Below are 17305 nucleotides of genomic sequence, written 5' to 3'. Positions count from 1 at the left end.
TTGTGTGACTATGGGGCTCAGACATGGCAAATGGCAGGCGCTGCCCTGAACGCTTATGCCCCGTCCTCAGATTCTTTATTCATAAGACACTGTTCTTGAACTGTCCAGAAAAGAATTAATATAGTTATCCTAGATAATTGTTAGACTCATACATGTCGTGTCCATTGTATGCCAAATCCTCTTACATTCAAATTCTTACTCGATTCATTTAGCATCTTATAATTATTGTTATGATGCGTGTTCCGACACATTGTCGTGTCCGTTATATGTCTTGACACATTGCCTGTTTCATTGCACTGTTGCATTCGACATTACGTGTCATTCTATTTACGTATTCCAATGCTCTGTACACCATATGGTAAAAGTAACAGTAACAGTAATAGTCCACTTATATGGCGTCCATATCCGCCTGTTCACGGCGTTACATACATTACTATCCCCGGTCATATGACACAATCGTACTTTCCGATACTTGTACATCTCACTGGGAATCATACAGCCATGCTGACTGTTAGGAGCAATGGACTAAACACTCACATTACCAGCACATCCTCGCGGGTACCCATGTTAAAGCTGGGTGAACTGAGATACAGTGAATCACAAATACATGATACACAAGTACTTGACCGTACTTTTTGTTGTTCAGTTGTTGTTCAGTTGGTGATGTCATCACCGCTAACGCCAAACACATTTCAATACTTACGTGTTGTGCTGTTGCTATTTCGTTAGTGTTATATTGACGTGTTGGTTATATGGAGATTGCCTTCTTCCACATGTTAATACTTTTCCCCAATAAGACAAGGCATACTGATTTCAACGCCAGGCAGGATACCATCAAGTACCATCCACCATCGTCGTGTGGTCTGACATGGCCGTTGATCAAACACAGACCTCTCCCTCTCCTGACATACACTATATTTCCTACTTAACAGCGAGGGCGATGGGGCAGCCTCGCGGTTAAAGCATCCGGCCGTCTCACCGAAGGCGCGGGTCCGTTGAACAACGAACAAACAAAACAAACATCCCAGCGGAAACACAACGTGGAGGATAGGTTCTGGGTATGTAATGTTGTAACACCATGTTGTGCTACTTCGCATTACATACACTTAAGAACACATTTTCAGAAACTCATAACGCCTGTAAAATTTTAATTTGACATCGACATCCATGTTTTGCATAGAATTATGATGTTGTTTATTCGAAAACAGAAAATGGCAAAAATAAATTACAAAACAAAACGCAAGTCGACAACACAACTGCTCTATGACCGCCATATTGCAATATCGCCAAATCAAAGGATAATGCATGGCATTTAACACGTAGCTCATGCAAATATTTACTTAGTCAAATCGTGATGAGAACTTATGACAAAAGTTTTACGTCAGTGCTTATCGGCAAATCACTTTCCACATTGATCACAAAAAATATCTGCTAAAGGTTCATTGTACTATTCCGGCCATACCATCAACATAAAGGTCTTTGAAGCACAATCAAACATTAATGATATCACGTGATATCGAAAATGTGAGCATATCCTGACCACCTCTGACACCCCACCACAAACTTACGTAAGTTCAGTTGAAATAAAAGACAAAATTACATCCAACAACTGTTTTGGACAATCTTCGCCGAGTACTCGGTTCTCTCTTACTCATCTGAACGAGTGTGCAATGGCATATGTAACAAGGCCCTATACTGGGGCCAGTCGGTCGGAAGTGTGAGCTGCACGAGCGTTTCGGGATGAAGAAATATCTCAGTGTGATGCACGTGAAGGGAGATAGCTCGTTACAGCGAACGATTTAGGAATCAAGAATCTAAAATAAGGATAACGACTCATAAGTGAAAGACGCTACTCTTCGGTTTGCTTAGTATATGAACAATCTCACTGTTGGGAAAACCATCGGGCTAAAGCACTCGGATTGTTTCCATCCCTTTAGCATTTTCTTATACACAGAAAAGCTATGAAACGTGTTTTATCTTTCACATATTAATTCCAGCATGTTCATAATTAAGAAAGACGTCCAAGTGAGAATGCTTCCATTATGAAGATACTTCACATCGGGTGCCGATTAATCGAACTCTTATCACGCTTGCAAAGTTTAACTAAAGAAGGTAACTAAATATCTTGTTGAAGGATGTTTGTTAAATTACATGATCGCCTGCGGTCTTTTGTACAGTCGGGTATAAGTATAGCTTTGTAGCTTTTTAAATCCGATCACCCTTTGACTGCTATGTGTACAAAATAATCAGTTGTTGACACGATGGTGTTATACGTCACATATCTTGCATGGACAAGTGATTAACCATTCAAACAAATGCATTTTGAACAAACTCTGCTCACCAGATCTGACTCTAATGTGTAGAATCGGATGTAAAACATAAAAGTCATTGTCATACCTTGCCAATATATGCTGGGAGGTGAATATTTACATCAAAGACACAGATGCCGATGGCAACGATTTAATGATAGCTTAATCTAATATAACTTGTCACAAACAGAAGCATCAATCATGTCTTAGTCTTGAAACTAGAACACTTTACATAATGAGACCTCAAGCTGTACTTTGGAACCTTGGTCGTGTGTGGAGATGGATACCCTTACTGCTATCAAACTACAGATATGGCTGACGATTCTTAACAGATCCCTGGCTCCAACCATGGCTTGTGGTGAATGTAGAATAGAACGATGGTCCATTTACGATACATACGTATTTGATGGAAATATCTGGTCTGTGCCTACACCGGACCGTGTCACCTGTCCGTGGGAATGTTGCCGTCATCCCCGATGTAAGAGCTTCCAGCACGATGACATATTTGGTGTCTGTCGGGGATATGACACGTTCCTCAACGATGGGGGGGGGGGGGGGGGGGGGGGGGGGGTGTCCTACACACTTGATCCACAAGAGGAAGATGTAAAGACTTACATAGTATGTTCAAGTAAGAGCATTCAGCACGCATCAGGAAAAAGAGCAAACATGTACACCTGTGTAAGTAACTGTAAGATCTGTAAGTAACATGCTAAATCACAGATTCGACTTTAAAACCAGTAATTAGATCTAAAACAGTTTATAGATAACAATGCGAAATAAACAGGCTAGATGTTGCCAAACTCTGAAGCAAATACTATGAACCATGAGGTATGACTGGAGCACAGTATACAGTCATAACCTTAACCACAGTATACAGTCACAACCTTAACCACAGTATACAGTCACAACCTTAACCACAGTATACAGTCACAACCTTAACCACAGTATACAGTCATAACCTTAACCACAGTATACAGTCATAACCTTAACCACAGTATACAGTCACAACCTTAACCACAGTATACAGTCATAACCTTAACCACAGTATACAGTCACAACCTTAACCACAGTATACAGTCATAACCTTAACCACAGTATACAGTCACAACCCTAACCACAGTATACAGTCATAACCTTAACCACAGTATACAGTCACAACCTTAACCACAGTATACAGTCACAACCTTAACCACAGTATACAGTCATAACCTTAACCACAGTATACAGTCATAACCTTAACCACAGTATACAGTCACAACCTTAACCACAGTATACAGTCACAACCTTAACCACAGTATACAGTCATGACCTTAACCACAGTATACAGTCATGACCTTAACCACAGTATACAGTCACAACCTTAACCACAGTATACAGTCATAACCTTAACCACAGTATACAGTCACAACCTTAACCACAGTATACAGTCACAACCTTAACCACAGTATACAGTCACAACCTTAACCACAGTATACAGTCATAACCTTAACCACAGTATACAGTCACAACCTTAACCACAGTATACAGTCACAACCTTAACCACAGTATACAGTCATAACCTTAACCACAGTATACAGTCACAACCTTAACCACAGTATACAGTCACAACCTTAACCACAGTATACAGTCATAACCTTAACCACAGTATACAGTCATAACCTTAATCACAGTATACAGTCATAACCTTAACCACTGTACACAGTCATAACTTTAACAAAAGTATACAGTCATAACCTTAACCACTGTATACAGTCATAACTTTAACAAAAGTATACAGTCATAACCTTAAAAGAGACGTGGGGCCCACTGAACATCCTCTTCCTCCGTTGTAGAATATGCTCGTTGGCTGAATCAAGTGTGTGGTTGACTGTCACGGATGGAGGCTTTTCAAAAGCATAACACACTATTTCGGCAGTGAACGTGATCAGCCAATCTTTACTAAAGTTAAAAGTAAACAAGACGGTCATGAACCCCACTGCAATGATTGCATTGTTTGATGTCATTGTTTATGCAAGAAAAATATCAAAACCTTGAGGATTATTCATAATAATGATACTAAACTTTGCTCATATCAGTGAGATTCACATGTGTCTTTTCAATTTCCTGTCACGCAATTCCTTGTTCCGGAGATGCTGTTGCCGCAACAGCATGGAAGCCTGTGCGATGTCAACCACGGTTGTTACATGGCCAACACCACTTGCATCGACAAGGCCTGCATCTGTAATCCAGGACTGATACATCACCCAACCACGATGTCTTGCGACGTGTGTAAGTATAGTAGTGAGACAAATCTGTATGAGTATACATTTTATTGGTGATACAGCCACGCATTACAAAGTCTATGGTGAAGTCCTTATTTCACGACAATGAACTGGTGGACAGTCATACGAAATGACGCCTTCCACTTGGCAAGGACAGCATTTCTTAAACACTGGACATGCCACATGTATTATGTCACTGATAGCAAGAAACATTCATGGTGAACAATACAAGAAATCTCGTTTTTTTGCAGTGAGTGAGATGTCATGGTCTTGTAGGAAATGTTTAAGCAACATCATTACTAAAACAGGTTACAGTAGATATTTCACAAGATCAACTCTGTCGACCAAGCATAGAACGCAGCTAGAATATGAAAATTAGAGATGTTAAAAGTGGTATTTAACTTAAAATTTTGACTGGTTGGGACAATGAAATATAAAGAAGAGGTTACAGGTCGTGAATAACTGAAGGTAGATCACCATACTAGGGACCATGTGTACTTACAGTGCTTTTGCTACGAGCATGCACCCAAACTACATTTACACCACCCCTCCGCCAGTTCGCCATTACCGTGAAATTTCGCCATATATTGAAAGGGCACTTATTCTGCGAATAACAATTGCGTGGAATTTTACCTTGTGTGAAACCGGACTCACATACCCTATACCGGCAGGCATATCCAAATGCAGCCAAAGTATATTAACTGATGCATGTGTTGATGTAATAGAACATAAGTTTAAACACATTCATTAATCTTCCTTCGTCTTCCCCAGACTGCCAGAGCTACGGCAACCAATTCAACGTGTATCCACGATGGTATGCTGACGTAACTAGCACAACAGTTCACAGTGCTGGCGAGTACATCACTGACCCTGGTGAGTGTCGGGATCTCTGTCTCGAGGAGACCAGCTTTGTGTGCATCATCGCTGTGGTGTACGACTCCAATGGTAGTTTTTGGTGTGTGTGCGGGACAGAAACATGGGAGATGCCAGCAGCAGCTTCCATGGAACGTTTTCCGAAAAACGACTCATCACTGTACATTCGACACTGTACATAAACTTATATATACTGGACAAAAATAGTTAGGGATATTCATAAATTTTGAAATTATGAATACTGATGTATTTATTCATTGACATACTGATAAAATATACAATACAAATACCAATATCCCTAATTTATTTTGTCTAATATATTATCTCAGTTTTAATCTCAAGATATCCACGATGGCCATATGTCCTTTGCAACTTTGTGAAATACTATTTTTGAAGTTATTTACAAATTCCCGGAACTGGCACCCGTACTCATCTCGTAAATAAAAGCGACACCTAAGCTACATGTCCTCAAATCTTGGTTAAAAGCGACCGACGGTACAATTCCGACTTCATTGTAACTTCCCGGGGTAGAATAGGCCTTCAGCAACCCATGCTTGCCATAAAAGGTGACTATGCTTGTCGTAAGAGGCGACTAACGGGATCGGGTGGTCAGACTAGCTGACTTGGTTGACACATGCCATCGGTTCCCCATTGCGCAGATCGATGCTCATGTTGTTGATCACTGGATTGTCTGGTCCAGACTCGATTATTTACAGACCGTCGCCATATAGCTGGAATATTGTTAAGTGCGACGTAAAACTAAACTCAATCACAACCACTCATTGTAACTATGTGTTTATGAAGTCAGTATGATGCATTAATGATACAAGGTGGTTGATAAATGTGAGCGCATCCTGTCCAAACACTGCCACCGTCATAAACAAATGTGATTACACATAATGTGTGCAAGTGAAAACGAACTGTGGAATTGTTTCTGGCATCATTTCTGTCACTGATACAAACTGGGAAACAACCTCCATGACTACTCAAACACTGCTTAAACGCTTTTTTGCTAGAAGAGCTTCTATGTCATATGTCGTTCTCTAACATTTTGTAAGGTAACTGCTTGCCGCGTAAACAATGTGTTGTGTTCGAGTCGTTAAAGTAACAATAAATGCACATGCAAACGCATCTATACTTTTGTTGTCTATTTGCTCATTAGTTCTTTTGTTGATAATATCTGTTAAAATCATTTCAGACATGTCCTGCTATGTGAGTGGACACTTGATGTAACGATTTCATAACAGACTTCAGACTCTCTGTTGTAGAATATGGCGTCTTATGGCGTCTAACAGTGTTGGGTCTTTTGATACTGTTTGAATATGAATACATGGCCTGAATCACAGCGACATACTCATCAATTAATGGATATGCTTATTGATGCGTCAGCACTGTAACCCGTGGCATTGAGTTCGCTGTATCACTGTAACCTGAACCCGGTTGAAATGACTCGGTCCTTCTTTCACAAAGCACCAAGATGATCGTAAGTCATTAAGGTAACCACTTAGTGCACCTGCAAAGAATTGAAGTTAATGGTAACCTTAGGAAATGAAAAGAACTCCTGGTGTACTCTAAAAGGTCATATCAGTTGGCTCAATACTTCGTTAAAGCTGATTGACTTACAAATCATTTTGCGCTTTGAGCGCAATCATCTGTGTGAACAAAGTACAGACTGCAAAACAACAACATTGATATAAACCAAAAGAAGCAGCCATCAATCGCATTGTCATATCTGTAGAGCCTGATGAACCACATTCGATTCAATCAGACAGCTAATATAGGGACTAACTTAGATGATCCGTCAACATGTATACTTACTACCGGCGTTGACGTTATTGTGTAGAGAATATAAATATTTACATGCTGATTTGTTGAAGACATTTTCTATGACAAACATGGCAAAACATTATATTTCACATTTGATTGAATATTTATGAACTTACCTTGTGTATTTACTCGATAATAATTCATCAATTTGCGTAAGTTGGGGTCTTTTGTGATGACTGGCTTCAGAATGCTCTACTAAATATTTGACTTCCGAGGTTGGTTATATTCTCATGACACCGCATGAATATGTGTCTAGTCAGTAATTTATATCCTGATGAATCCTATGCGATTTAAGGTTTTATAACATAATGTGATGTGTTGGTCTTTGGGAGAACAGATACGTCACGTGAAAGAAACACGTAACAAAGAAGTCATGAAATATTTGCAGACGGAAAACGTTATGGCCAGTTGATAGTTGTAGTATACCATTGTGGAGTGGTCTGCTTTGGAATTTCAGTGGTTTGAAGTTTTCTTTAGTATGTACGCGTTGCCCTTGGTGAACTGATGATGTTGAATTTGTAAAGTACATAAGGAGGATGAGACTACTTCCACAGTGAAAATCTGGATTTGTCAAGGTTTCATGTTAGAAGAACACATAGTCAGAATGCTCCTCCGTGATGTTGCATTCATTCAAATACTGTCAAGTATGGTTAATCAAGTAGTTGCATCTCCATGTGGAAATTGTTCCATGTCAAGATTGCCAAATCATGATGGCTTCTTCATCAACACCTTCACATGGAGTACGTTGACATCAGACCGCGTCTCCTGCCTATGGGAATGTTACCGCCGTCCCCTTTGTAGGAGTTTCCAGTACGAAGACCTTGCGGGAGTATGCCGGGGATATTCGGCGTCCCTCAGCAACGATGACAGCTACAGCGGTACCTTCGTCGGAGGCGATATCATGACGTACAGATTGTGTGAAGGTTGGGTTGTGTGGCATTTGACCACGTAACTTATATTACTTTTAATCATTGTTGAGATTTGTTAATCGACATGTGAAGATTTATAGTGTCTACGATCGTTTATTTTAAATAATGAATAAATGATAGAATCATAGGAAAAGTGAGAATCATGCGGAGAAACGATTGTGTTACAATGCATGAAACAGACCCCTTAATTGACAGTTAAAATGGGAATAAAACTGCGCATAAGTGTGTGTTTGTGTGCGTTTGTGTGTGTGTGAGTATATGTGAGTGTATGTTTGTGTCTGTTTGTGTGTTTGTGTGTGTGTGTAAGTGCGTGTATGCGCGTGTGTGTGGATTTTATTAGCGGCTACCCCACTGTGGTGGTGTTGGGGGGAGGAGGGGGAGGCAGCAATTTTGTAGACATGCACTTGGGTCAGCAATTTTTTAAGAATAATTCAAGATTATGCTTATAATATTTCGGAAGAGGTAATACCTGAATATGGCCAACAGGTCATTTATTTTCTACATACAGTTGGTGGTGGTGGTGTGCGGGAGGCTATCATTCACATTGTACATGCTCTTCCATTCAGATTATCACCCTCATGACATCCCCGCCAGAAACTGTAAACGGTCCCTTATTACGTTTGTGAAAGTATTGAATGCATTATACTCTACATTTAATTACATTCCAGACATAGTACCTCCAGTTGTGCCGCAAATGATTGGAAGTCCCTGTGCAACGACAGAGGACTGCTCTATAACCAATTCGTCATGTTATACTGGCCACTGTGCTTGCATAATTGGCCTGAGCTACAACAAAACCGAATCTACCTGTGGAGTGTGTGAGTATTAGCACAAGCAAGAGTGGGATAGAGGGACGGCGAGAGAGAGAGAAAGAGAAAGAGAGAGGGAAAGAGCGAGGGAGCGAGTGAATATTACAGTCAGCAATATCACTGCACTTCATTCTCACATTGAACCTACGTGAATCATGAAATTGTGTGTCACTCCGATCTGACGCCTGCGACTGTGGACTGTAAACACATCAAAGGTATTCCACATGCATCGTTTTAAGACCCCAAACGAATAACAAGACCGACAGACGTTCAACGACACAACGCCATCGACCGTTTACAAGGTCGGGCATCGCAGCATGAGGTTGTAAGGCACTTCGGCGTGTCCAGACAGACCATCTCACTTATGGACCCTTTACAACAATACTGAGCCTGTTAATGACAGACCCAGGTCAGGTCGACCTAGAGTGACCATCCCGCTATGGATCGCTCCATCCAGTTGAGACACATTCTTTCACGCTCGCATAATAACTCACATCCCTGGACAGCGGAGAATCACCGACCAGACAGTCCACAATTGGCTACGTGATGTCGGACTTTTTACCAGATGACCAGCTCGACATTACGTCTTGACACAACGTCTACGGGAGATCAGCGGGTCAACGGCAACACACTGTATTGTCGGTAGCTGGTATATGGTAGCTGTTGTGGTAGCTGATATGATGCGATTTCGTCAGTATGACGTTATACGTGGACGACCACTACAAGGGTGGTCAGTGACGCAGTGGTGGTGGACTTGTGTGTTCCATAATGTCTGTCTTGAATGTCCCAATCTACCTAAGTATACCCTATTGCTTCCTAACGTTCGCTAACACTTAAACGTGACATGCACAGCGTTGCATGAAATGCAAACGCAGACGTTAAGCAGTCATCACGCCAGAACATCACGCAAAGAATGCAAATCTTACTTCTTGGTCTGTCTCTGCAAAGGCAGAATGATCACCACAAAGTTCCCATATTAGTGATGTGTGACGTCATGTATGCTGGGTCTGTGGTACACATTTTTCTTTTGCCGTGAAAAACAGTATTAATGATCAATTACATATCAGAAACCCATTCAATACCATGCATTTACATCACGGTAGATATTGATGATTTTGGCAGTGGGTATATTGTGGTTATTACTTGTTATTGATGCAACGTTATATTTTGTTTATTTATTTCAGACTGCCAGAACTACGGTACCGATTTTGGCGAATACCCTGGTTTCTCCGGGACTGTAGAATCTACCTTTGTGGTTGGCCCGAGAGTAAATGCACCAGAGGCATGTAAAGATGTGTGTTTGGGGGAGACTAGCTTTGTGTGCGTTGTGGTTTGGGCTGATGATCAAAATGACGGGTTTTATCAGTGTGAATATGCATCTGAAACATGGGAAATGTCAGGGTCATCTGTTGACTATTTTTCGTACTCCTTTGGAGTACTATATGTTCGTAATTGCGCTTAAAGCAAGATCTTACGATGACCATCCAGTCATGCAATATAATGGAAAGAACCCACTCTGGAAATATTTGCTCTAGTTAAGTTGAAGAAAAGCAAGTTCCTTCTCTAATCACAACAAATCACTGCTCTGCTCAAATCACTAACGTGATATCCAGTGTCAATCAACCTTGTCAATTGTATATACTCAGAGTGCAGTAATGTAAATATTCTCCCTGTTTCAAATTGTTGTACCACTTGTATCACTGTAATAAAGAAATTACTATCCATAGAAAATGACTTTCCTTCATCTTTGCAACTTCTTAAACGACTCTCAAGGAATATAATTCAGCATATTCCTCATTACATTATGTGTGTTTGTTAATGTTTTTGTTAAAAATAACCAATCAAAGAACTAGTGCAATCAGAAGCTTTCAAAGAAAGACAGTTACTAATGAATGTGTATGTGTTACTTTATTTATGAGACCTAGAATTTACAGCGTGTTCTATATCCTTTTTCCCTTTTGACTTTCCACTGCATGTGTTTGTTGAATGTCGCCGCCTCGACAGATTTAGCGCTCATCATTGTGAGCACAAAAATGAAAATCTCTGTCTTCATTTTTCAATTATGATTCATATAAGCATACTGAGACTTCAGTCGGAATCGTGTAATAGCGATATTGTTTTCAGAGATTCAGTTTGGTTTTGGAAGACGTTTAAATTTATATTTATCACTAATACAATAGGCGTTCTCAAAACAGGATATTAGAGGTGCTCGTCCATTTATAAATATTGATAATTGATAAGTGATAATAAATGTATCAGCATTGATTATCATCAAATATGTTCTATGCAACCTGTTGACAGCTTGTCTCGGTTCAGTGTGCCATTATTCAAGTGTGCACATATATCGTAATACATATATGGCATGTATCAACTAAAACAACCGATGGACACAGCTGAAGCCTTAACCACACCTTAGAAAGTGTATTGCTTCAGGGTTCGCAGCGCTACATTCGTAAACCTACCGTGAACTGTAAAGTTAGGACAGGTCGTAATGTAACGAATACTTGGCGAATCGGGGCACAGATGCTGGTATATTATTCCGTGCTTAATTTCCCTCGATTTATCGAACGTGGAATTAACCATCATAACAATACGGCTGGTATCGTCATTACATCATATAAATAAACAGTGTAGGACGAGCTGGTGCTGGAGCGAACATAGATCCACAATATTCCTGTTGAATGGCAACTGCCTGTCATAATACCCAACATGTTACTCGAGACAATTCATGTTATTCATTTCAGTACCGACAGTTCCTATGAGCTATTTTCCGTTTTCTATCCTCGGCTATGCTGTAGATAGTAAATAACTTATGGTAATGAGCAAAGCATCAAACATTATTTCCGACTTATGGCGAGCATGAAGTTTCCAATTTCATATATATATATGATTCAAATAGTGAGTGAGTGAGTTTAGTTTTACGCCGCACTCAGCAATATTCCACCCATATGGCGGCAGTCTGTAAATAATCGAGTCTGGACCAGACAATCCAGTGATCAACAACATGAGCATCGATCTGCGCAATTGGGAACCGATGACACGTGTCAACCAAGTCAGTGAGCCTGACCACCCGATTCCGTTAGTCGCTTCTTACGACAAGCATAATAGCCTTTTATGGCATGCTTGGGTTGCTGAAGGCCTATTCTACTCCGGGACCTTCACGGGTCTGATTCAAATAGTCATGGTGTGAGTGAGTATGTAAGATAGCGACTTATGAGTGAGTGAGTGAGTTATTATTTAACGCCACGTGGGCAATATTGCAGCCATATTGTGACGAGAACATACGTGACGTAAAGGGAATATATAGGCATATTATGAAGAACCTGTCGACGAAGGACAGTAAAACCACTAGACTATAGCGACTTATGAATCATAATAAAGATACTATATAAACATACTTAGTACATAAAACAAATTGTCACAGAGAAACCATGAAACTTTGGAAATTTTAAAAAGATTGCATCTGAAAGCAGCCAAGTGCCTTTTAAAGTTCTTTTGACATTAAGCATGAGTATTGAGACAAAAAGCACAGGCCTATCACCACATTTTCTCTAAATTTTCAATGTATTTGGGGACATCGATGTTAAAGTACCCTGCCCAAAGATGACCTATAAATCACAGGCTCTCGTGTCATTGCGAGGATTAAAGTTTTTCTTTTAAATATAAAAATGTTGAGATCACCCCCGACTGGAAACGCTTCACTGTTAAACATATATCTGAACAAGGCCAGACACTTCGGTGTACACCACCTGCCTGCTTTGCCGATCGGTACGAAGACGCTACCATAGTGACTGAGTGAGTGAGCTTACTTTTACGCCGCACTCAGCAATATTCCAGCCATATGGCGGCGGTCTGTTAATAATGAAGTCTGGACCAGACAATCCAGTGATCAACAACATGAGCATCGATATGCGCCATTGGGAACCGATGACACGTGTCAACCAAGTTAGCGAGCCTGACCACTCGATCCCGTTAGTCGCTTCTTACGACTAACATAATCGCCTTTCATGCGCTACAACAGAATGCAGTCTAAACTTAATTATGGGTGACTGGCCTGTCGATCACCATTTATGACACCTATCAGTTCTTAATTGTTGTTTCTACAAGTCGATTTTGACAGTCATCTAAACGATGTTGACACGAAATCGGGGATCATCTCAATTTTATTTTAGATTTGTTAAAAAATCTTAAATATTCGCAATGACACGAGTACCTGTGCTACACATTTGGTACAACATTACAAGGATTTGCTCTGTTGCGACATCGGAGTCTAATTATGTGTTGTTTTATGTTGCAGCGTCAAGATAGTCATACGATACATTTGTAGGATGAAATAACATGTGTTACTGCTTGACAAGTATTAGATGAGGCAGCGCAGTGGAACGCACTTGTGACAAGCAGGCGGGGCAAGTAATCTGGACGAATACACTCGATTCTACAGGTAGATTGGAGATTAAGCATGTGTAATACATGCTGACCGTGGCGTGAAATCAATACCACTACTGTTCAACACGTGTCTCGTAGATCGATTTTGTTCAGTAAAACGCCATCACGACACGATTCGCACGAAGACATTGAACTTTTCAAAATTTAGACAACCTTTTCCCCTCTTGTTTCAAATGGAATGTTCTGGAGGGCGTGCCGATAAGCAAGTTGGGGTCATTTGCCACGTTGTGGCTCATCTAATACTTGTGAAGTAGTAAATGCTTACATTCCCCTAGGTCATCCTGAAAAAGGATTGGCGGATGTCGGTTATAACAATGAACATGTCGTCATTCGACGAAAACTCCTTTGCATTTTTAAGAAACATTAACACGTTGACTGTTTTATTGTATAACACCGCATTCAACAATATTTCAGCTGTATGACAACAGTCTGTAGAAGTCGAGCCTGGTCCAGACACTCCGATGATCAACAGCATGAGCATCGATCTATGCATTTGTGATTGGATCACCCGACACATTCAGCTGCCTCTCACGACAAGCATGGGTTATTGAGGATCAGTTTTAATTCGGATCGTCACGGTTCATTTACCTAACACGGTTTTGTCATACAGTTGTGGAGATAGTGTATGAATCTTTATACATAGATCGAAATATTGAAATATAACAAATTTTACACGTTTATGACGAATGAACATTTAATCATGGAATAATACAATTAGCCAACTATGCCGTGCACATATAGTTAAATGTCATAAACGTGTAACAGATGTTTTGTTGATAAAGTGAAAATGATACCATTGGGCGCACTGGGAAATAGATTGTTTAAACTTGAGAATATTAACTAGTGGGCTATGGTCTAGTAAATGTTCTGAGCAGTGACGTTCTGTCACGCTGAAACAAACAATTTTTCAAGTTAATTGTTTCACTCATTAAATAAGCTTCATCCAATCATCTGATCATTGCTGTATCCTGTCATTTGCTGATTTCATTGTGAAATATTCCTATTATTTCTAACTGAGCACGGCAGCAACAAGCGAGATGTAAAAATATGCAATAATCTACTGATACATCTATCCGCAATATTACATGATATTCATAAATAATAACAATAATATCAGTCTTCAACCATCCACAAAACTTTCGAGAACATGAAACATATTAACACAAAAGGACCTCAATGATTGTTTCATTGAACCCTTTGAATGTAGAACAAATCTGCCTCTAGTGGATTTGTTATGCTGCCAAAGAATGGTTTTTAAAACCTCCCTTTTTCATTTACGTAAAATAACAGTGTAATAATATTTCACTGACGTTGACGCTCTTAATTTTACATTGTAAGATAACAGATTAATTATATATTTTTCTCGTCCTGATTAAACGTTCCATCATACAACAAAACTGAGGCTAATAGAGATGTGAGTACAAGAATCAGAGTGGCATAGTTAACTAAAAGCGAGGGTATGAATGAGGAAGTGAATGTAGTTTTGCGCAGCTTTTAGCATTATTCCAGCAGCATCAGGGCGGGGGACGTCAATAACGGGCTACATGTGGGGAATCTGACCTGGGTCTTCGAGGTGGTCAAGCGCCAGTGAGTGAGTGAGTGAGTTAATATTTAACATCACATCGGCAACATCTCAGACATATCGTGACGAGAACATTTAACATTTAAATGGAATATATGCATAATGTAAGAATCTATCAACGAAGAACAGTAAAACAACTAGAACATCACAATTTGAGTGAGTGAGTGAGTTAATATTTAACGTCACATCGGCAATATTGCAGCCATATCGTGACGAGAACATACGTGACAAAAAGAATATATATGTATATTATGAAGACCCTGTCGACGAAGGACAGTAAAACCACTATCACAGACTATCACAGTTGGTATTAAAACTAGCATGGAAACTTAAAAATGATAGTATCAATATTTGGACAGTACAATATAAAAACAGGCCATAGATCGCCAACAACAGAGGGTAGATCACCATACCAGGGACCATGGGGACTTACAGTACCTCTGCTACCTGCATGATTACTGGTTGGATTTAGATCATCCCCTCAGCTGTTGGCAACTGTATGCAAGATTAGCCACAAATTAAAATGACACATATTCTACGATTAAATAAGTGGAAGATCAAATCTGACTTAAACCGTTTTGGGACTTAAGTACCATCACAATTTGAATTAAAACCGGCATGGATGGCTAATATAACTAATGTAACTAGACAATACAATATAAAAACAGGCTATAGATCGACAACAACAGAAGATAGATCACCATACCAGGGACCTGGCGCCAGTAGCGCCCTATAGCTGTAATGTTGGTGAACCAACCAATCAGAATAAGAATGGTGTAATCAACTTTCGTTTCTGGTCAATCACCACAAAACAATTTGACAATTTAAAACGCACTTCACTATTCCTGTTTATATTCATTAGAATTTAAATAATACTGTGTATTGAAATCGACCCGTTCGCAGGAATGAATTTGTATCAAATTTAAGCAGGGATGAACATGTAATTCTAATTTGATGATTTTTGAGCAGAACGTATTTCTTGAAGTCTTCTTGAACTCTTCATATAAGTTTCTGGGTTTACTGACCCTTTCTCTTTGATCATAAATACAACATGTCGCATGAGTGCGGTTAGGGTAAGAGCACTGTCGACAATGGCGAACAGGTGTAACGCAGGCCCGATAGCGATGAACGCCCATGGCAGTTAGGTTTAAGGGTCTCTAAGAGAATGTCGATAAGCGCTCTGGCAGGAATCATGAAATCAGCGTGTTCTACTTGTATCTCATTTTGAAGCTAAAATTATTTTTTTTATTTTATTTTTGTAAATGCTTTTGTAGATCTGATTGCAAGTGTTTTGACATAATAGGCCCATGTTTAATTTCGAGTTACCAAGGACAAACCTTTCGAGGCAACCTTGATGCCGCGGAAAAGTACTGTGTTTTGGATATGGGGCTCCTTCCACCGAAAGACGAATGCATTGTTTGCGCCATTTCGCGGAGGGTTTGTCTCGTACGCGAAACTAGGTTTAGATATGGCACGTATCTTTCCATGTGCGCTTGGTGGTGTGATTGACAGGAAACGGTGCAAGCATTGTCCCAAAAACGTACCACACATATGTGGAACTATTACAACACGTTTCCAGTTGAACAGCACACTCTTGCCCGCATTCTCTGCAACCTTGGGAACTTAGCACAAGTCTCGGCGGTAACTCATACACTGCAGCCTTCACGTGCGGCCATCCACCTAATACATGCAATGAGTACGTTAACAGGTTAATGAACACAAAGATATGAACACCCTTCTTCGTGAGTTTACTTGTGACCCTCTATCCCTGGCGCTCGTCCACTGAGACAGGTAATGTGGCTTATTTCGTTGTTCTTTAGAAGGAATCCCGATATATATTTACACTTAGAATCTGTGGAGGTTCAGAGATGGTTCAGAGATGGTTTGTGCCCCAAACTCTCGTTGACCTCTACAATGCCTGGTACAAGGCATTCTGCAGTTTAATAGCTTAACGGTATTGTAGCTACCACCCGAATGCTAAAAAATCACTTAGATTTCTTATATTTAGATAATGTTGTCTGTCATTCGGTTTAAGGCATATAAACATGTGTATAATTGTTACCTGAAAACGGTTCTGCCATGTTTGATCATGCATGTCCTGATATGGTATAAACACCGCTGGTAATTAGGAGATGAACATACTGTGTTAGAAAATATAACGAAATTATAATAACTCTAATGTTTTAGAGCATTCATTTGTAATTCCTCTCATTTTCCAACACAGTGCGTTCATCTCCATGAAAACATGAAAAGTGCATGTGTGGGTATA

Source organism: Haliotis asinina, chromosome 6, assembly GCF_037392515.1.
Source record: "Haliotis asinina isolate JCU_RB_2024 chromosome 6, JCU_Hal_asi_v2, whole genome shotgun sequence".
NCBI classification, from domain to species: Eukaryota; Metazoa; Mollusca; class Gastropoda; order Lepetellida; family Haliotidae; genus Haliotis; species Haliotis asinina.
The sequence above is the reverse complement of the archived record's forward strand: the minus strand, read 5'-3'. Positions refer to the sequence as shown.